The 22,551-nt window shown below is 40.4% G+C and overlaps 1 long non-coding RNA gene across 1 annotated transcript; it reads right to left on the reverse strand.

Annotated features, from left to right (window-relative positions):
* Window positions 1-1,664: 1,664 nt before the first annotated feature.
* LOC124267993 lies at window positions 1,665-20,416 on the reverse strand. The gene is made up of 4 exons (XR_006896172.1): window positions 20,406-20,416; window positions 16,655-16,658; window positions 9,836-9,850; window positions 1,665-1,757 (listed from the first exon to the last, which is right to left on the reverse strand). It is a non-coding gene; the product is annotated as an uncharacterized LOC124267993 (long non-coding RNA).
* Window positions 20,417-22,551: the final 2,135 nt, after the last annotated feature.

Genomic DNA, 22,551 nt, shown 5'->3' on the forward strand with positions numbered 1-22,551 from the left:
GGGGGAATGGTGAAGAATTTACCAAACAAACATCCGACGACTTGTGTAATCCCTTCCATGACGGCAGCAAGGGGTGGTGTCACCAGGTGCTGACCTGAACGCCCCCTTGCGTCCACGCATTTGCTGTGAGTAAGAATCACTGAATTACTGGTGACAATGCCGACAATACATGTGTTTATCCGTGTGTCGAATTTCCCTCACCTTAATCGACTTATGTACATTTAAATACGCTGAATACATGTCCTTATGTTTGGCCTTTGCGTTTCTATTTTTGAATAGTGTCAAAAATTATTGATATATGCAACCGATGTCATTAGTATTTACATTTTGATGATATAACTCATCCATGTATGATTTGAAGGCTTACTTAATGAATATATAATTATAAATGTCACATAAACATGACTGTTTTAACAACATATGTAAATATGTGTGACCACACTAGAGGATTTGATCACATGTATTGATCTTTCGTCACGATATGGGGTCTAGGACAACTGCCACCCAAAACATAAGAAATTAACTCGGTCTTTTTACCAATTTTTATTGAGTTTCACAAGGAAGCATAACAAATAATAACATATTATTCTATAAAACCAAATTTCAGCAACACAAGACAGATCTAGAATTTAAGACCAATCACTATTAAAATAGCAATGTATTAAATGGAGTTGCATATGAAGCTTGTGCTGTTACTTTCATAATACACTTATCATTGCGCTAATCATGTTTGCAGTCACAGCACTAGTAAATAAATGTTCAATTACATGTGTTCATGTACACAGAACACATTTCTCAAAGTTCGTTACATCCTGATGCTGTCGGCACACTGCGCAGAAAGTCCACACACATTCAACTTGGGTAGTCAGTGGGGATTTCTTGCAGTCGTTGTTGGCAATCTCTGTATTGCTTCCGGGATGGCGCAAAATTCATCTCTGACAGCATCTGTGTGATCACTGAGGGCTTATTCTCGTCTCAGGACGTCCAGGAACCTCCAGATGGATGGTTGAGACATGTTGGTTAAGAGGCGCCGGTGCCACCCCTTGATGTGATTGTTGGTTCGGGGTAGGCAATCTAGCGTACTCTGGTGCTATACATAATCCACTACTGCCTGTAGGCCTGAACTCTGGATCCGTCTATAGACAATTTGGCTCAAGTGATAGAAACATCCATTGGTCTCAGCATCGGGGAACTCTGCCACAGCAGCATTCCACATGTCCCTCTCGTAGTCCAGCATGAATGAATCAGGAGCACAATCACACAAGTCCTTCATCCGTGAAAATACTTCCCAGTAGGTAAGCTCCTGCGTGCTACGCAAGAGGGCAAGCACACATAGGACAACACCATCAGTTGTCAGGCAGTGAATGGTGATTCTACCATGACTTCAGTAAATACTGGATTGTGACTGGTTAATTAAAGTCATTTAGAGGTATATAATCACGTATATACCTCTGATTTCCCAACACAGTATGTATTTTTGTTTTAATCTTAATAACGCGGTTATGGTAGAATGGAGATAAACATACCGTGTTGAAAAATCAGAGGTATATAAAACGAAATTATAATAGCTCTATTTTTTCATTTAAAACCTAACGCGACGCATATGGTTTTACATTAAATCTGGAGCTATTATAATGTCGTTATATAACTCTGGTTTTCCAACTCAGTATGTTTACCTCCTATTTCTACCATGACTACTGTAAATACTGGATTGTGATTGGTTAATTAAAGTCATTCAGGGGGTATATAATCACGTTCTATACCTCTGAATTTCGAACACAGTATGTATATTTATATATATTTAATCTTAATAACACGGTGATGTCAGACGGAGATAAACATACTGTGTTGAAAAATCAGAGGTATATAAGGACATTATAATAGCATCAGCTGTCAGGCAGTGCATGGTGAATAACTGATGGTACAGATGTGGGGCAGTCTTAAACGTTCCATCCGCGAATCAATGGGATGATCTCGACAGACGAGCCAGATTTCTCGGCATAGAGAAGATCAATATGCGGCTAGGAATGTCTTCTTCCCCGCCAAATTACAGGAAGGTCTCTCTATCTCCACTCAACCTTTATATATCAGGGATGATCATGGAGGCTGGACTCTCGGGCTGGATGAGTAATTGCCGATTTGGCGTAAAAAACTCACTTTCTGCAATGCTACCACAACTACTAACATTACCACCTCTACACGTCCTATCACAACAATTATTACCTTTATTTCTAAAACCTTTCTACGGATGGATTTCGTACATACCTACAACCTCCATGACGGAATGCACAGAGAGTGTGTGTCTGTCCTTTGAACTCATGGATTGCTGAAACATTTCACAATATCACATTAGACCATATTTAAAACCTTGCTCGGCTACAACAGCCTGCGGGTAACATTAACACAGTGCACACTGACCATGACAAACATACAACTGTAATGTGATGCTGGCTCGTGTGCAATGTTTCCCTTGTACAGTACACCAGCCGAACCCACAGCTTGTACGCATGCTGGGAAATGAATGTGTCCCCAGATGCCTGTGGGACCAATTTGTCATATGTATCTTTTTACACAGGTGGTTAAGTTAAATAACATTCACCTGACCTCGGACACATATGACAGAAACGGTAAGATTGTTGCATGTGCTCTTTTAATGATATTTATTTTTTGTATCGCGCCTTTTCCAGGACATTCTGATCATTATTACCCCAGATAACCCAAGCTCAACGTTAGGCGCTGGGAAGTTAACAGTCTCACGATTTATTTCCCCGGGTATCCATTATCTGCTTGGTGAAGAGAGGCAATTTTAAACGAACTCACTTGCCTACGTTAGCTGTTTTTACACATGTTTTAAACTTAAATGTCATTCAGCTGACTCCAAAGTAATCTGACTGAAACGCTAAGATTTGTGCTCAAGGTTTTGCTTACGTTAATCATAAACTTAAAGATTATTCAGACGATGATGAAATATGACATACGCAATGCTCTTTTTATACTTGTTTATCATTCAGCTAACTACAAGCAAATATCGCAGAAACGGCAAGACCTTGTAGGTGCTCTTCCACACAGGCCGTACCCTTAAATATCACTCATACTCTGTACTATTGTATATCAGTTGTTCGTGATGCTGTATCTGAATTATCTAGTCAGACGTGTTTGTAGGCTGCCGACTTATTGCTGATTGGTGCCAAGCAGTGCTGGGTTCTGTGTCAGGGAATCAAAACATGATCCGTGGAAGAAACGTATTGTGAAGGAAGGGCCTCTTTTTCGACACTCATTTTCAAATGTAAATAAAAGACTTAATGGGCGTGGAATGAACTGCACTTCTCGACTGGTATTTATACTTTTATCACTAAGCTATCCTGGGGAGTATATTTATGTGGTATATATGTCTCCATTGGTCTCTGAAATAGCAAGTATTTGTTGTTTAAATCTGCGAACTGTAATATCCAGTTGTAAGGTGTCTGTATGACAATAATCATCTTGACCAAACAATTCATTTATGGACTTCTCGAGTTGTCATCTACTCCTATAAACCGCTACTTAGTGATTACAACGGGACAACGGGGATGTTCCAAACTCGTTTCATTTTTTTCTGAAGCTGCAGTTGCTGTGAAGTAGTTTCCTTCCTTAAAATCGATAATTATTAATAATCCTGTGGCTTTGACTCCGAGGTCCATCCATGGTACGACCCTGAAAATGTCCAGGGCGTCATGGAAAATGATGCTTTCAAACTTCTGTGGAATAGGCCAATATACAGCCTCAGAAGAATTCCTGCCAACAAACCTGATCTTGTCCTTTTTGATAAAGCCAATGAATTTATATATATCATTGAATTTTCTGTCCCTTTTGACAGGAATGTGATTGACAAGATCAAGGAAAAGCATGATAAATATGCGGACCTCGCCTTTGAAATGTCTCGCTTGCATCCCAAGTACACTGTCGTCAGGCTCCCCATTGTTCTCGGTGCCCAAGGTTTGGTACCTCCTGATCATTTGGCGCAGATCAGGAGAGTGCCCGGGTTTTTCCACCGGGAGCACAGCCCTTCTGACACTCTGGGTAATGCAGAAGGCTGCAGTGTTGGGGACCCTTCATATTCTCCGGAAAGTTCTTGGTGGGTTCGACTAGGCAGCGTTTCCTGGGAGAAGTCCCATTCGCTGTCTGGGCTGCGTGTAGAGGGGGCAAGGGCCCTGAGCTGATGATGAGCCTTACCAGCTTGACTGTGCCAGGATCACCCGAACTCTCTCTGCTGCATACAATCTGTAATCTGTAAAACATAATAAATGTGAACTTATAATGCGCCTTTTCCATGCACAAGGCCCATGCTCAAAGCGCCAACAAAGTGAGTGGATAATATACATATATACAATGAGGGACTAGTAGCTAGTCATAATGCAGTGAAAACAGATGAGTCTTGAGAAGTAGTTTAAAGAAGTTAAAGTCAACTGCTGATTTAATGGTGATAGGGAGAGAGTTCCAGAGTAGAGGGGCAAAGTTTGCAGTTTGAACCGAGGCACAGAGAGTAGGTTAAGATTCTGAGAACGGAGGTGTCTTTCTGGAGTGTATGGGGTAAGAAATTCTTTCAAGTATTCTTGGCCTATGCCATTGAGGCATTTGTAGACAAAACACAATAGTTTAAAGTCAATTCTTGATTTAACAGGCAGCCAGTGGAGGTTTTTCATGACAGGTGTTATGTGTGAGCGCTTTGAAGTTCTGCTTATGATTCGGGAGGCTGTATTTTGGACATTTTGCAATTTTGATAGCAGCTTCTGAGAAATACCAAAAAGGAGGCTATTGCAATACCTGTCCAAGTCCCTGGACCAGACCGTGTGCTGCATCACGACTGATGAGATGGCGTATTCTGCCAATGGCTCGTAGATGAAAGAACCATATTCTGCAGAGTTGATTTACATGAGTGTCCATCGCCAGGTGTGAGTCAAGGTCTTTAACAGAGTCCACTGGTTGTATCTCTGCATCTGCTACCAGAACAGTACTGGTGGTAATTTGTTTTTGCATTTGCCTGGATCCAACAACCATCACCTCAGTTTTGTCATCATTTAACTTTAGCAAGTTGTTTGTCATCCATGACTTAACATCTTTAGTACAGTCTGTTATTTTATGAAGACCAGTGTGAAAGTCCTTGGGAGTTGAGTTTTTCTGAAGTTGGGTGTCATCTGCAAACGAATGATGGAAACTGCCATGTTTGTCTATTACGTCTGCCACATCGGTCGTGTATGCTATGAAAAGAAGCGGACCGAGTACCGATCCCTGGGGTATTCCCATTACAGTCCATCGTTTACACACATTGACACAGACATGTTGCCATAAGGCAACACTTCAGAACAAAATACGCCATAAGAGAATAGATAGCAATGCAAGATACTGCGTCACTAATGTTTATTGATATTTACTTCCTAATGCATTACCTGAGCCAAAGACGAAGTCAGTATTCAACAATAACACCCATCGGCTATTGGCAAGAATATGTTTAATTGCTGTCAACAAGCACAACACGCTTACCTTTGGATTGACTTGATACTTGCTAGGAACAGAAATAATACTTTGGATGAGAGCGGACACATTGGAGTATATTCAAGACATCATAGATTTGTTTGTATATACATCCGACATCCCTGGAGCCAATGGTTACCTGCATGTACGTGTTTATTGTCTCACGCTTCACGGTGCGATATCCATCGATACTTCATTACTTCAGTTGTTGCCATACATCAGGAGAGACCCACGTTGGTCTGAACAAAGTCATTCTACAGTACCATCCAAGTTAATTTTCATCAGAAAATGTTATTGATTTCAAGTCGTTTTCTTTCTGTTACTTTTTGTTAAATCAATAAACATACTGGTCACAAGGAAATATTCAACAATACTTAAGGAAAACAGCGAAAATTAAATGTATTGACATGGACGTCTTTGGTGACAAACATGCGATCGTTACTGTGCAATACTAACTGGAAAGTTCTATTTAGAAGGAGAAGCATAAATATTATTTCCCAAAAATATCGACTATGTACAACTGACAAGTCATGTAGTGTTCACCTACTACGTCATCATTTTGCTATAGTCGCCGATATGAAACTGTTCCTACATCAAATGGGTAGTTGGATCCGCCAGATGTGAGTGTGTCTGAGGTATGTGACTTTCTGGTTAAGGGCGAGGTAGATATGAACGTCATGTACACCAGGATGTCACTGCTAACTGTCTACGTTCTGTTCTGTGTCACTAATGTTTCCAGTGCTTTAAGTCAGTTGGTGTACAACATGGACACTTGCACCAATGTGACATTTCACAGAAGGTCTGAGATGGACGATCTGGTGTTTACCGGGAACCTGATAGAAGAGATGAACCAGTTGGACATGAGGGCTGAATGCTTCTCTCGGTGTCAGTGGCGGGTTCTGTGTAACCTGGTCTTGTACAACCCTCTCACCAAAACGTGTAGACTGCACTCGCAAGCCTTTGACTCAAGTAGTGACGGCTCCTCTCAGCCTGGATGGCAGTGCTATGGCGGTAAGGGTTCTCATATTACCACTTCACTTTCCTCTGATGATCTCTACACTCATATTCAGACCTCTGATGATCTCTACACTCATATTCAGACTTGATAATCGAGTTGCACGAGCGTGCCTAAAGTCTAAACTGACACAAGATACTTACCACTGAATGATCTTACCCGTGAAGGTCCAGGTTAGAATTCGCAGATCGATGCTTCATGCTGTTGATCACTGGATTGTATGGTCCAGATTCGAATTTTTGCAGACCGCCGCCATACAGTTGGACAATTGCTGAGTGCGGCGTAAAACTAAACTCACTCACTCACTGAGTGAACTACACAGGAATGAGTAAGGTTTAACGAAAACGATAACAATATTATGATCGACATGTTGATCTCAGGTGTGCAGAATACTTTTCAAACAGTCAGGAAATTAAACATTAAAATTTCCCAAACCTTCTAGCATATTGGTAATTTTATGAAAACACCATTGCGATTAGTATGAAGAATCCAGCTGACCCAAACAGTTCAAACCATACTACGTACAATGTTTCAGTGTCGTGTGACGGGTACAGACTGGCTAATGCTCGTACAGATGCAGACATCATCAACACAGCCGTTGGAAACGTTTGTCAGCATCCCTTTAACGTCGTTGCTGCTAACAGAACATCATCCTGTCTGCGAGATGGATCTTGGGAAAGTGTCAGGATCAGATGCACTGCATGCCACATTGGCACGCCCGTGCCGTCTTTGGTAGGTTTCACCATGACCCTGGACCCTGTCCCTCACAGCGATCGTAACCCTAAGATGTAACTCCCACACTTTAACACAGACCTACGACAGCCGTAGCGCTACGATCGCTTTGTGGACGAGGCTCTGATTCCTCGTGCACATCGTGAAACATTGGCACCCCCATGTTATAGCATTATACATTATCCCGACTGTCTTGTTTTTTTTAGGCATGAACCTGTTTTTCGTTCTTCTTATACCCCATGATACCTTGGAGCGCCCTTGCTTTTATGGTGTACATGAATGTGATATCAGTTGCTCTTGCATCTCCTTCAGTGGAGCACCCTTGCAGTCTTTTACGATCTCAAAGTGATCCTCCATGATAAGTTTGGTATTTGTATGTGTTCCTAGTTCCTCAAGAATGTCTATAAACAATTCAAGTTTTTTAGAACACTATTCTTCTCATAAATCTTTGTTAGAACCGGAGTTTTATATTATGAATCTACAAGACAAATCGTTAATACAGGCGTTGTGTAAATTTAGAATTGGCTTTCATGATTTTAGAATTCATTATTTACGCAAACCCAATTGAGCTTTCAGTGATGTAAAAATTGTAATACAGGTAATATTGAAAGTGAACTTAATGTATTTTTGGTGTGTACCAAGTATTTAGATTTAAGAAGTAAGTATTTATCATTTGTATCAACACCTGTAGGAGATGAACAAATATTGTCCAGTCTGTTAAATTTTAAAACTATTGATATTATCAAATCTATTGGAATTTATTTAATACATATATTCAATGCAAGAAATGTCACCACAACCACCACGTGCATATAATTGTAGCACGTGTATTTGTACTATAGGCCTTTAGGCCCGAAATACTGAATAAAAATTAATCTCACACCTTGTGCTACACTTGAGTACTTCTGTCTGAAGTAAAGCCGCCATGTAGCTAGAATATTGCTGAGTGTGGCGTAAAACTAAATTCACTCTTTATATATTCTGCTAAAAAGTATTTCACCTCAAATCAAGTCTGTTTCATCTTCCTGTTGTTCATCACGATTAAACTATTCCTCATTCAGACAGAATAATGCTGACATGTTCTGTTAAGGGGACGTAACATGTATATATACGTGGACGATTAAGGGGAAGTACTTGTACCATGTGTTTATGCGTGGACGATTAAGGGGAAGTACTTGTAACGTTTGTTTATGTATGGACAACTAAGGGGAAGTACTTGTACCATGTGTTTATACGTGGACGATTAAAGGGGAAGTACTTGTACCATGTGTTTATGTATGGACGATTAAGGGGAAGTACTTGTAACATTTGTTTATGCATGGATGCTTAAGGGGAAGTACTTGTGCCATGTGTTTATGCATGGACGATTAAGGGGAAGTACTTGTAACATTTGTTTATGAATGGGCGATTAAGGGGAAGTACTTACAACATGTATTTATGCATGGACTGGTTATGCATCGAACTGCAATTTTATATAACGAATGATTATGACAAAATCGATCAACATCAACTAGGTTGTTCCATGTGGACAAAACACATGCAAATGTTTCTTATAATGAAGTTAAATGCCCCGTTAAAGTCACACAATTGTGATTGTTTTACAGGATTCAGCAACAACACGAACTGAAGTCCTACCCATTGACCTGGTTGCAGGCATGACGTTCAGGATCTCGGTTGCAGGAGATATCACCACGTGGTAAGGGAATTGTTGAAATATATGTGAAGTGGTTAACTGAATGTAAATATACGTTGTAGCTTGGAATTGGTTGTCATGTGACATATCTGTGCATTGTGTTACCCTCTGTTGCACTAAGGTTCAACGACTAAGTGCATGGTGGTCAAATTGTGCATGTGAAGTGTAAAGAGGAACAGTGGTTCGTAGTTCGAATCGTATGTAGAAGTAAACGTAATTATAACCGGCTACAAACACGTCTTTTAAGGCACAAGATAGGAAACATTAAAACATCACTATATGTGAGCGAGTGAGTGAGTTTAGTCTTGCTTCACTTTTAGCAATATTCAAGCAATATCACGGTTGGGCTATTGTGCTTGATACATTGTATACATTGTACTCATGTTACCTCATACATCGTACCACTCTGGAGAATCGAACCCGGGCCTTAGGCATTACGAGCGAACCATTTAACTACTGTGAACTATACAGTACTACACACATATACCAAGGCAAGAGATTCTTAAAGCAAGCATCCTTAAATGTCTGCAGAGTAGTAAACGTCGATGTCAGGACAGCAGATGACAAACATTCAAACATGACAGCAAGTCAACTATACATTAGTTCTCATTTATGTCATGGCACGAAACAACAGACATAGAAATATCCCAACATGTCAGCTATTCAGCTGTACACAGGAATGTCATGGCGACATAATATAATGTTGAGATCGCTTTTTATGATGTACGTACAGGAATAAGGTATCTTTTGAGCTGCCCAACAATGACCGTGTACTCACCTTGTCCCTCCGATGGAACTATTCACCACCAAGGCTGGCCTTTAACACGAGGCAAGGCGGAGTCTATGGAGAGGTGGATGACGAACACCAAATCGATGTGGACAACATCAACAACTACGAGCTTGACATCGAGATAGCGAGCACTTCCTTTAAGGTGGGTAGCTCACTGGTGAACTTTACAATATATAATTATGAAAGCAACAGACAGAAACTGAAATTTTGATAATACTTGCATAGACCATCAAAGATAACTGTTCTTCTACACATGATGTCCTGTTATGGTATGGCAAAGTGAAGTGATGCTCTTCAAAGCCACTTTTCTGTCAAAGGGTGACAACTAGGAAGAAACTAGACTTTGAACCACCAACTACTAAGCTGTGTTCATGGCCAAAACTGGATCCCACCCGATGCCCTGAGCTGTTATTATGACATGACACTATGTATACATAAGCAGAATGGCATACACTTTCCATTTCTAAGGCAGTTTCCATAGTCCTTAGTGGGATTTTGACAAGTTCCTGGCTTTGCGTTTAGTACATGCTAAAACACCACATGGGACACACGTACACTCAAAGTCAAATTGAGCACCGTATGGTGCAAACAAGGCGCAAATCCATTATTATATGTCAATTGTCACATTGAAGTAGTGGAGTGTGGAATGAGCACTTCAACCAAGATGCATGTCTCTTCAGAGTTGAAGCTGAAAGATGAACAAGCATATTCATTCTGTAAAGACACAATAACAAAGAACTCCTTTCATTAGAGAGCTGGCATCGGAGGACCTGACCTCAAACATATGTAGAATTAGCAGCCATATTATAATGAAAACAACGTTGTTATTATGAAATACCTGCCAATGAAAGACAATAAAACATTAATGTATGTATCTCAGTTAAGTTCTAACATAAACCACGCCAATATTAAAACAAACATTTATTCTAATCAGAGAATTAAATAGTCTACAAACAAATAGCAGCCAGACCACCTTACCGGCATCATGGGATGTTGTATAGGGGCTACTTGAGCAATTTATCGTCCATTTTGAATTTATAATGAGACACCTGGACACCTGGTGTGTCTATTTTTAGATGATGAGTCTTTGTCTCAGGTCTATAGTTAGATCTATGGTGTGAACATCTGGTGTGTCTATTTTTAGAATAATAAAAGGTCCCCCTGAACAGCCCTCCATACACAGTTTCAGTCACTACACCTAGTGATTACACATTGTGGATATACCAGTGTATTTCTCATTGGATTATACTGTGTGCACTGGATTACTAATCAACCTTGGATTATACTGTCTACTGGGTTTATATTTTCATCAGCCTCTCAACTACACATCTCTGGAGTAATTAAACATTGTGTATATTTCTCACTGGATTACAAAACATCTTTGGATTATACAATGGAGTCACTACACATTATACTACCAGTGTATTTCTCTTTAATCTCAAAGCGAGCGCCCATTATCGCAGTATCAATTCCCGTCTGACTAACTATAACTATTAAAAATGTGAAATTCAAATGCATACAACGTCCTACCTTCAGTCCTTACATTGTAACACAGAATACATCGTAACACAGATTAAGATTTACATCATCATCAGATTGAACGAGTGTTGGGGATAAAGACTAGTGTACATGAAGTCAACTCACCTCTGTTCATCATATCCATTGTTAAGGGAGGCAAACAGTGGTGGTAAATCTAGATGTTTAGAGGGGTTGGAACAAGTAACCCATTCATGTGAAGAAACAGATTGATTCATACTGTACTCCAACAATGAATGACTCATTTGCCCACCCGTAAGTCCGACCTACAGCCATTCAAAGCTATGTTTACGGGAAGGGAATCCCCTCTCCCACCCAAGCATGAAGATTAAGAAAACAAGCGTATAATGGAGTGAAAAATAAAATAACTTCAAATACATGTTACCGAGTGTCCATGTTAATACTTTCTTTTAATTTGCCACAGCCTCCGAGTGAGGTGTGCCATGTTCATTCTGCCATAACATTGCCTCTCCCTACGTTCAATGAACCGAGAAGCATGACGGCCTTCACGCCCATTGAAGAAACCAGGTCATAGATCGCGTCCCCCGCCGCCATTTTGAAAAAAATGATAAATATATAGATTTAAACACATAACAAATTCCTAGCCATGCCCGCCGATCAAAAAAACTGAGTATAATGTTGAAACTCATCGCGAAATCACTCACAGCATGCTTCTCACCAAAATATCCCATGTAGAACGAGTCACCATGAACTTACTTTAAAATCCCACATAATCATATGAATAAATACAGCCCACACAGAATACAACCTATAGAAAGTTGATTACACATGACTCACATATGCCATGAGCCTACTTTAAAACTCACACACAATCACATGAATAAACACAGCCCGATACAACACACAGGATACGATCGATAGAAAGTTGACATGACTCCCGTTTGCCACGAATCATTAAATCCCAACACAATAAACACAGTCCAATCATAATCAGAACCTTTCCCTAGATTCATCGTTTTTTTCTAAACTAAAGCTTGTATAAAACCAATTTTAGTGCGTAGATGTACTCGCATTGTTAACATGTGTACTCACGATACTGTCGTCAACAACATTATTCACACAATACGTTCATACGCAAAAATACTCACAAATTAGAATAGAGAATGATCCATCACATAAATTCCACACCTACTGTGCTGTTTTAAACGGTCATGAAACCGCCAGAATACCTAAACACGCACAGCACAACATACCGGCTGCACACGGCGGTGAACAAAAGAGCATTCAAGCTTGGCGCCAACAGCCCTGCCTAAAACCGGTTCTGTCAAACTGGATCGCAAAGGGTCTATCAAACCGGTTCGCAAACGGTTCTGACTCAAAATGGCTACATGTCCAAACCGGCTACATGTCCAAAACGGCTTTGTAGACCAAAATGGCTTTACAACACTAGTGTAATAGCTTATGTATTTATAAACCGTTAATATATATATGTATATAAATATATTCATTACAGATCATTAAAATTGTTGTTGTATTCAATACAATGAACTGTAACAGTTGTTATCTTCAATACCATGAACTGAAACAGTGGTTATCTTGCATTCAATCAACAGGAATGACGTTTAAACTGAAACTTGTATGTCTGATAATAGTATGATCATGTTAAGAATATGTGGATTCAGTGAAATAGGGTTGAAATTGGTATTATAAAAACCAAGAATTGTACAACAGTCAATCCTACAGCAATACATTCAGTGAGTCTAGTACACTCTCAGCAGCTCTATGGAGGTGGTCTGTACATAATGTACATAATCGAGCCTGGACCAGACAATCCAGTGATCAACAGCATGAGCGTCATTCTACACCATGTGCCATGTGTCAACCAGCGAGCCTGACCACTCGATCCCGTCAGTCGCCTCTTATGACAAGCATGGGTTACTGAAGGGTAACCCAGGGTACAATACATTAAGAAACAAGAGAGATATACAGATTTCATTGTTTATTAGCTCCGTTTCGAATGAGTAGACATTAGGATAGGAGCTCTCCCAAATGCCTACTTTACATCTGTTGTCTTATTACCCTTCATCATCATCCACCTGTCCTTCACTCTCTTCATCAGATGTTATGTCTTCATCTTCGGTCATGCCTTCGACCCAAGACTTATATTGGTACAATTTTGAAATCACTTCATGATACATATTATTTGTGTCTTTTACTTGTTTCAGTATTCCTTCTGTCTTTGGACCATACTGCATATGGTACAGATAAGTAATAATCGGGCATACGTCTCTTTAAACGTGCTCCACATCAATTTGTTCAGTTTGGCTTGAATCATGTCTTCGTTTAAACCTCTTTTTATGTACAGCTGTCGTTTCTCATCCAAAAAGTCTTTATTCAGCTCACGTGTACGTGAATACATTTGTCTTATACCTTGCTCTTCGAGATCAGCCATCTTATTTTTCCTGTTGCCATGTGTGACATCGCTTAATGATTCAACATCATCGTCCTCATATTCCATTTCAGGACATTGTTTATCGTGTAAATGTCTTTGTAAATTATGGTTAGTGCTAAACACTTGACCACAATAGTCACAATCCGACAGAGGACGTGGTCTCTTCACAGGTGAGAAGTTGTTGTCTTCCTCCCACTGCCTTTTCACTTGGGGTATCCCAGGAGGACCCACTGAAGACTTTTCGGGACACCAGTTTCTTCTGTGTTTTTGCAAATCTTGCACATCTTGAAACACGAGTCCACAGGCATTACAAGTTGGCATGGTTGAGAGGTTTTCTTCACACGTCTGCTCACGCTGAACATCTAACTCGGACTGAATTGCCCTGGCTTGGAGGTGTCCTTTTAAATTGAATGCATTGGGACAAAGTCGCCTATGGGGTGGTGTTTGGGGTTTTAGATCAACCAACAAGTAGCCATAAGGCTTCTGGGTAGCTCCCTTTGAAATGGCTCCATGAAATGGTCTGTGTTACCTGGATACATTTGCCTGCGCCAAAGTCATGATGGGTTGTTGATGCGATAGGGTTGTTGAACAGAAGCAGATAATGACAGTTTCTTTGGTTGTGTGGGATCCTTACTGAAATACAAATTCTGGTTCAAAGCGATCACTGAGAAGATTACGATGATGACTTCCTTCCGTAAACAGATCTGTAATGCGTGGATCTTTGCTGGCAGTAGACATTAAGTCATTGAGGATAACCACGTTCACCACATGGGGGTCTAGAAATGCATCCTTTTCGAGATCAGAAGGAAGGCCTTGATGAAATTCCACATAGGGATAAACATGGGTTTGAATGGCATTATACAAGGGCTGCCATCGTTTGTAGAGCCATATAATACGTTCAGGATAAGGTTTAATGTTCATCCTTTCTAGAATCTGTTTCACTAAGTAGGTTTTCCCACAGGAGGTGGGCCCTGAGACAATCATGGAGAATGGATGTCGCAACCTACATTCTTCCAATGCCTGGGTAATACTTTCTGATGAATGTAGTTGCTGCTGCTGCTGCTGCTGCTGCTGCTGCTGCTGCTGCTGCTGCTGCTGTGGTTGTGGAGGAGGAGGAGGAGGAGGAGGAGGAGGAGGAGGAGGAGAGGGTTGTTGATGTTTCTGTCTTCTATGTCTCAACATATTGTCTGTCCTGGAAAAAGTCATATAGCACACGGGACACGTTGTTGACTGCATGGTGGTCCGAGTCTAAATGGCAGGGAACAATGTCTACTGACTGCTTTTTTATCTAAAAAAGTCGTCTTCCGTTTCTTCATATGGGAAACTGGGAGGAACTTCCAACTTAGATTCCCCTTTCTTCTGCATCTGAATAAGAGCCTTGATTTGTTCGACCACTTGTTGAGTAGGGGTAACGAAATTAATCTTAGGTTGTTCTGTGGTTTCTGGTTTTTGTTTGTCTTTCTTCCACTCTGGATCATACAGTTCCAAATATCGTTCAACAGACAACATGGCAGATTTTTCTCCTCCACGTGTTATAGAATGATAAGGGTCTCCTTTCCCTTCAGCCCTGAGCATGTAAAATCGTGTCCATTTTTCGGCATCCAGTACGAAGAGTTTGTATTGTGGATTATTCATGATGAAAACGGAGGCGGTCTGAGGTGATGCGTCACTGTCACTGGTCCACGGCTAAATGAAGTTAGATAGTCCTTGTGGCCTGTTATATAGATATCTTCATTGACCTTGGTATAGCTTTCAACATCGCTGCCAGGATGGTTCGGATGCACTACTATGACAAACTAAACCGGGTGTACCAAACATACTAAGCCAATGCTCTATCATACAACCAGGCATTTTGAATGGCATCATCTCTAAGTGCATTGACAAACTGTGGTTTCAAAACAAATACTACGATTGGCATGTTGCTGGCAAAAAGACTCTTCCACCTACTGTCTGTTGTCCACAGAGGTGAACTAATCTTCGTAACGCAGCTAGATAGTTATTTCTATCATTTTTCCTCAGGAAACGACGCCTTTCATATCGAGTCACTGGTAATCTTCCCTTTAATAACCTATTGATAATACCATTGATGGCAAGAATCTGTTCTCTGTTCATTTCTAAGATGTCTTGTCGAATCTCCTCAATGTCTTGAAACATTAACATGAACCTTAAAAATTCGTAATGCTTCAACACGTGCCTAGCCATACTATTTCAAGCAAACAAACTCTTATCGCGGTTGGGATCTCAGTGAGATTAGTATTGAGTCAACCTCTATTTATACTATACATAGACAACCAAGGCAGACATACTCTTAACATTGATTTATTTCCAATAGTCACACATTTTACATCACACTCTTGGTTGCAAATCCACATGACTACCCCAACGGGTCACCTCTTTCTGAAGGTACTCCCACCAGGGCCAAATACGGACAATGTGGAGACCATTTTTCATGTTCGGCCCAGGGATCATCATCTACTCCCAGTTCTTGAGAACGAGACCACATTGAAAAACACTTGCAAGCGTCCCTCTGATTAAGTACACAAATCCTGCCTGAGCCATTTGACTAGGACTCTGTTTCATCTGCACTGGCCAGTCTTTAAACGAATCGAGTCTTTTCTGGAATGAAGTCCATTCAGTCTTGATTGCACAGCAATCTGCAACGACAGTCTTGTCGAATGGGTAATGTCCACACATCCATGATACCCCAGACCAATGGTAACATCGTCCACACAGTACAGCGTCTAAACCAAGAATGGCTTTACACCCAGTAACTGTAGTCACTAGGGTTGCAAAAGGAACACTGGAGGTACCCCATCTGGTTTTGATGATCGTCCTGAAGCATACAGGGTACCCTGTCCTTCAGTTCTGGCACAAAGTCTGACATGACTCTTACACAATCTACCAGCTTTTCCCACTGATCTAGGGACAACAGAATACATTGGTTGGTAGGTATCACTCTACCACTTTTCTGATCATTCTCCCACTGTCGCACATCAATACCATTGTCGTCCCAGGAAGCGTACATGTTCCCTCCAACATGGACGTGTGAGTACCTTCCCTGCTGTTTCAGCTGCATGTGAACACTAGACACTTCCAGCCAGTGTTTCAAGGTAAGCACGATGCCTCGTTTGGTTGGGTAGGTCTTGCCACTCGGGTACACTTCGTACTTCCTCACATGAATTTCTAGTTTTCCATTCCATGTCTTGGCTGTCACATAGACGTCGTCCCCCAGATGTAAATGGCATCTGGGATTTGGAAGTGTTACCAGGACCTCGTTATCACAACTCTCACGGTGAATGGTTTCCATCTTCGAGGTAAACAGCTATCAGTAGAGTCAAGAACATAAGATCCGTACGTAGCCCGACTGAAGTCAGAATGATATGGAGGACTGTTCGAGGGGGACTTTATATACCCACCCGAGTCTAAAAATAGACCTGAGACAAAGACTCATCATCTAAAAATAGACACACCAGATGTTCACACCATAGATCTAACTATAGACCTGAGACAAAGACTCATCATCTAAAAATAGACACACCAGGTGTCCAGGTGTCTCATTATAAATTCAAAATGGACGATAAATTGCTCAAGTAGCCCCTATACAACAATGGGAACTTATTGTGCCTCAGCTTTCTGCATAATTTAAGCCCAAATTCGGGTCATGAATTGCTATATGAACTGCTCACTAATATTTAACACCAAAATATTATCTGGGAATTAAACATTACTTACCGTTTTATACATTGATGTTTAGAAAGATATACTTGTCATTTCCATGTCGCAGTGTATCGTGTTTATAACCTAACGTATGTATAATTTCACGAAGATTGTTCTTGGGCGTTCCACTCCACTTGTATTACCACTCTGATATATTCTTGGGTGAGTGAGTGAGTGAGTGAAAAAATTATATTGTGTGGAAATGCATTTGGAACACAGCGAAAATACGATATGAATTAACGTAAAAAAGTGATCAGATGTGTAATGGGCGAATAAACTAATGGCGGCATTGGCTGCCATATTGACAGCAATATTCGATCTATTTTGTGTAACAATTATTGCTTTGGACAAACTTGCAATCTACACAGTGAGTGAGTGAATATTTAACGTCACATCGGCAATATCTCAGCCATATCGTGACGAAAACACTGTATACAATACAAAAATGAAAACATTGTGGAGAGTTAAACCGGTCCACGATGAATAGTATACATACTACAGTATCACAGATATTACTGATATATTCTTGGATATTTGGTTAAAAGTCAGAGTACGGTGTCAGCAGTGGTGAAACTATATCTTGATAGAGGAACAGCTGTTTCCCCTGTGCGTCGGTTTCAAGTATATTAACGAACCTTCCCTTGAACAACGCCGCATTCAATTTTCACTGCAATATATCACTAAATTACGTTCAAATCAATCCAATCCAGCATACAATTGCGTTTTCAACCCTCTCTATGTAAACCTGTTTCCCAAACTGCCAAGCCTGGTTCCACCACTTGGAATCAGAACTCAACCACACATATCTACAGCTAAAATTGATCTCAATATCATAGCACCTTACCGACTCCTGTCTTCAGCACCCTGGCAGATGGTGAAACCACAGGTCGATCCTGCCCTCACTAAACTCAAAAAGTCCGAAACAAATCCTTTGGTGTTCCAGCAGGAATACAACCAGTTACGTTCCAAATATGACACCCATAGATCCATTTTCACAGACGGATCCAAGGATGAGGGCCAAGTTGCCAGTGCTACAGTCACTGGATCCAAGACTGTCTCCTCTAGGATTCCCGACAACAGTTCCATTTTCACTGCCGAGGCCAAAGCTATCTTTCAGCTTTGACCTATATTAAACAGCAGAATCATTCCAAAAACTTCATCGTTTTCACAGATTCATTATCTTGCCTTCAAGCACTTCAAAATGTTACTTCAAGTCACCCAATCATTCTGGACATTTTAGAACTTTACAACGACCTTTCTACTGGCCAATGTGACATCGTCCTCTGCTGGTTGCCGGGTCACGTCGGCATAGCAGGTTACACAAAAGCCGATTGCACCCTGGTATGGTGATCTACCTTCAGTTGTTGGCGATCAATAGCCTGTTTTTATATTGTGTTGTTGTGTATATTGATATATTTTTATGACAGCGTGCTAGTTTTAAATTAAGAGCTGTGATATTCTAGTAGTTTCACTGTCCTTCGCTGAGAGGTTTTTATGTTCTCAATTTATTGTTTCTTATATTGATATCAATTAAATTGTTCTCGTCACGATATGGCTGAGATATTGCCGATGTGACTTTAAATTTTAACTCACTCACTCAAAACCCGATGCTGCAGCAAAAGCAGCTCTTGACAAGCCCTTATCTCCACTGCTGATCGCGTACATTGATGTCAAACCCACTATCAAAAGCTATACTCGGGACCTCATGCAAGAAAGGTGGGACACTCAAGTAGGAAGAAATAAACTGTATGAATTGAAGCCAACAATTGGTTATACCTACTTGGGTTGTCAGTCAAGACGAGATGAGATAATTTCGCGACGATGCCGTATTGGCCACAGTCGCGGTTTACTCACGACTATCTGCTGAAAAACAGATGGTGTTTTGCCCCCAATGTGTGTCTCTTGCGTTGAGGCTTTCACCATCAAGCATATTCTACTTGACTGTGTGGACTTGTCGTCTGCGAGGGACTCACATTATAGTGCAACAAATCTGAAAGATCTGTTCTCACGCGTGAGCGCTCATCTGATAGTGAACTACCTAAGGGAAGTTGATCTGTACCATAAATTGTAACTGTGTAATGTGACTAACAAATTGCCTGCCTTTAAATTTAGTGCTATTACTCTTTCTGTTTTTCAATGACAATGTAATGAATATATGTTTTTGAAATCAAACTCATTTTGACTCTGCACTTAAAATGCTTATTAATGCAGACTTGTTCTCGTCACTATATGGCCGGAATAATGCCGTGACGTTGTGACGTAAAGCCCAACTCAACTCAAATCAATTATCAATGATGACGTTGACGTTTATGTCATCAGTTCAACGTTGTTACAGATATCTGTCGACGGGGTGTTCAGGAAGGAGTATCAGATGCGGCTCCCTCTCCCCGGCGTCCGACGTGTTACACTGTTAGGATTTACAGCCATCCACAGTGTCCAACTCTTCTGTTAACACTAAAAATGTGCGCTGTTGTGCTTTTGTACATCGTGATGTCGACACTTCAACACATATCACCATTGTAAGAGTAAAAAATATGGAATTTCAACTAATTTTTGTGTTTGTGTAATTTCGTTTTCCATCAACATATACGTTGGCTGTGTGACTCATCCTTTTACAAAAAAATGATTTCAATGACCGATTCATCTTTTTTTACAAAAAAATGATGAATAACAATTGCCTCAGGTCGCATGTGCACTAAGGTTCGTTAAAACTTGTGCTGAAAGAACTACACTAGCTTCCAGTGAGACAAAGAACAGTCTTCAAACTACTGACGTTTGTCCACAAGTCACTCAAAATATCATCAGTCTAAATTTCATTTAGTAAAGGTTGAGCCATGAAGCCCATGCCTGGGCCATTTCGATGGTTGATTGAAATTCCAATTTGTCCAGATAAAAGTTTTAATGATTGACTCTCGATCCCAAAATTCAAACGGTAATATTCGTTTAGAGGCATTCGTCATCATCTTTACTACTGGTGCATTTATTATCAATATATTACGTTTTAAGTCACGATATGGCTGAAATATTGCCGATGTGACTATAAATCTTAACTCACTCACTCACTTTACTACTGGTGAACATTTTGACAGATTCTTCATTGGTCACCTACTCAGAGCTATATTCAGAATTCTTCTTTGGTACACCCATGAGACGAATAGAACATAATTCAGAAGTAGACTAAATACCAACAAAGTTATTAAACAAACTTTACCGTTAAAAGAAATCGAATCGAGATCATTTCCTGCATTACTTTCGCTGAACAGTTGTATCGTTGTATGAGTAACACAACATTGCGGTAACATAAGACAGTATGTTCTTAAAATATCATTAAAGATTGCAATATATGATGTCTGAAAACAAGTGGAAATTTGGAGTAACATGGCGAAAGAATTGTGTGAGAGCCTAGGAAAATGGTAACTCCACACATCACATTCATTTAAAAAGAATGTTCAAATGGGTATTTTTTTAATTATTCATTAATACTCACTTCCATAGTACTGCCATCCAGTTTCAACTGTGCCGTCACTGATCGAGCCAAAGGCTTCAGTGTATACTCTGCACTTCCTTGTGAGTGAATTGTACAAGACCAGGTTACACAACTCCCGACGGTGACATAGAGGGAAACATTCAGCCCTCATGTCCACCTGGTTCATCTCTTCTATCAGGCTCCTGGTAAACACCAGATCACCCATCTGAGGCCGCCTGTAGAATGACACATTCTGATAAGTGTCCGTACTATTGGGTGACTGAGATAAAACTAATTGGAATTTGACTGTTAAAAACAAAATTTTAGCCGTTGAAATACGATCATGGTGGTACTTGTTGAAGAGAGCATTGTTTACTGATCAAGACTAGTGTTAACTGAATGCTTTATCCAGTGAAAAACATCTCCTGGCCTTTCACAGGTGGTCCTGTGATATTAACCATATCTCTTAAAATGATAAGGACTAACCGTTATTATTTCTTAATTGAATCTTGTGCACTTATTCCAAGTTTAAAGGCATTAAATCAAATGTGCCATCAGCACTCTCTGCCTGAGAAATTGATTATTTGTAGCACACTGGCGTGTCTTTACTTTACATCATGTGTGTAAGTGCACAACGTTCACAGCAACAGTCCACAGTCCATACACATGTCTTGTATGAGCAACGTCTTGTAATAAAGTGTGCATATATAAAAGAGCCCATTTGTAGCACTTTATCCTGAGTGAAATACCTTCCTTCTACAATCAAGCTATTAGCAAAAAGCCAAAGCAGCTTACCATCGAATGATTCAATGTTTATGTATCTCAAAGCAACATATTCCCATTACCATTAAGACCCTTAACTTCTGCCTGATGCAAATGTGTAACTTTTGAACATGTGTAACAGCTCTTGTTTCCGTACACAAGAAACAAACTTATATAGAACAGCTCTATGTTATTGAGTACGCTCGCCACGAGAATCTTACCTGCAGCAGAGTGTATCTATTCCATAGTTCTTGTTACTGTTTAACAATCAAACAAGTATGTATTCTAATCCTCATTTACTTCTCTAGGTAAACTAACAGTGTCTTTACAAATGCGTGCTACGTACTGGATATATAGAAAATATCACATAAGTACCTACTGATATCAATTACAGTGGAAACCCTCTAAACCACCAGCCCTCCAATCCGGCATGCTCTCGATATCGGCACTAGAATTTGGTCCCGATAGAAGCTAGGTAATTTATGATCATTCTCTAAACCGGCACACCCTCTATACCGACATTTTTTGTCGGTCCCAACGAGTGCCGGTTTAGAGGGCTTCCACTGTATATCAACAGGAATTGATGAAGTAACATTTAGTTGTTTTTTTACTTTCAATAACAGTGTTGGTATATTTGGTATCAGAGAACACCAGGGTGAGATTCTATTTATCATTGTAGAAACTCACTGTCAAAACGATACATTTATTTTAGGATCTCTCTCTCTCTCTCCGTCTCTCTCTCTCTCTCTCTCTCTCTCTCTCCTCTCTCTCTCTCCTCCCTCTCCTCTCTCTGTCTCTCTCTCTCTCTCTCTCTCCCTCTCTCTCTCTCTCTCTCTGTCTCTCTCTCTCCCTGTCTCTCTCTCGCTCTGATTGCAAAATACGCGTTATACTCACAAATACCTATTGAAAGGTGAGG

Source organism: Haliotis rubra, unplaced genomic scaffold, assembly GCF_003918875.1.
Source record: "Haliotis rubra isolate DU_JTF1 unplaced genomic scaffold, ASM391887v1 Scf1353, whole genome shotgun sequence".
NCBI classification, from domain to species: Eukaryota; Metazoa; Mollusca; class Gastropoda; order Lepetellida; family Haliotidae; genus Haliotis; species Haliotis rubra.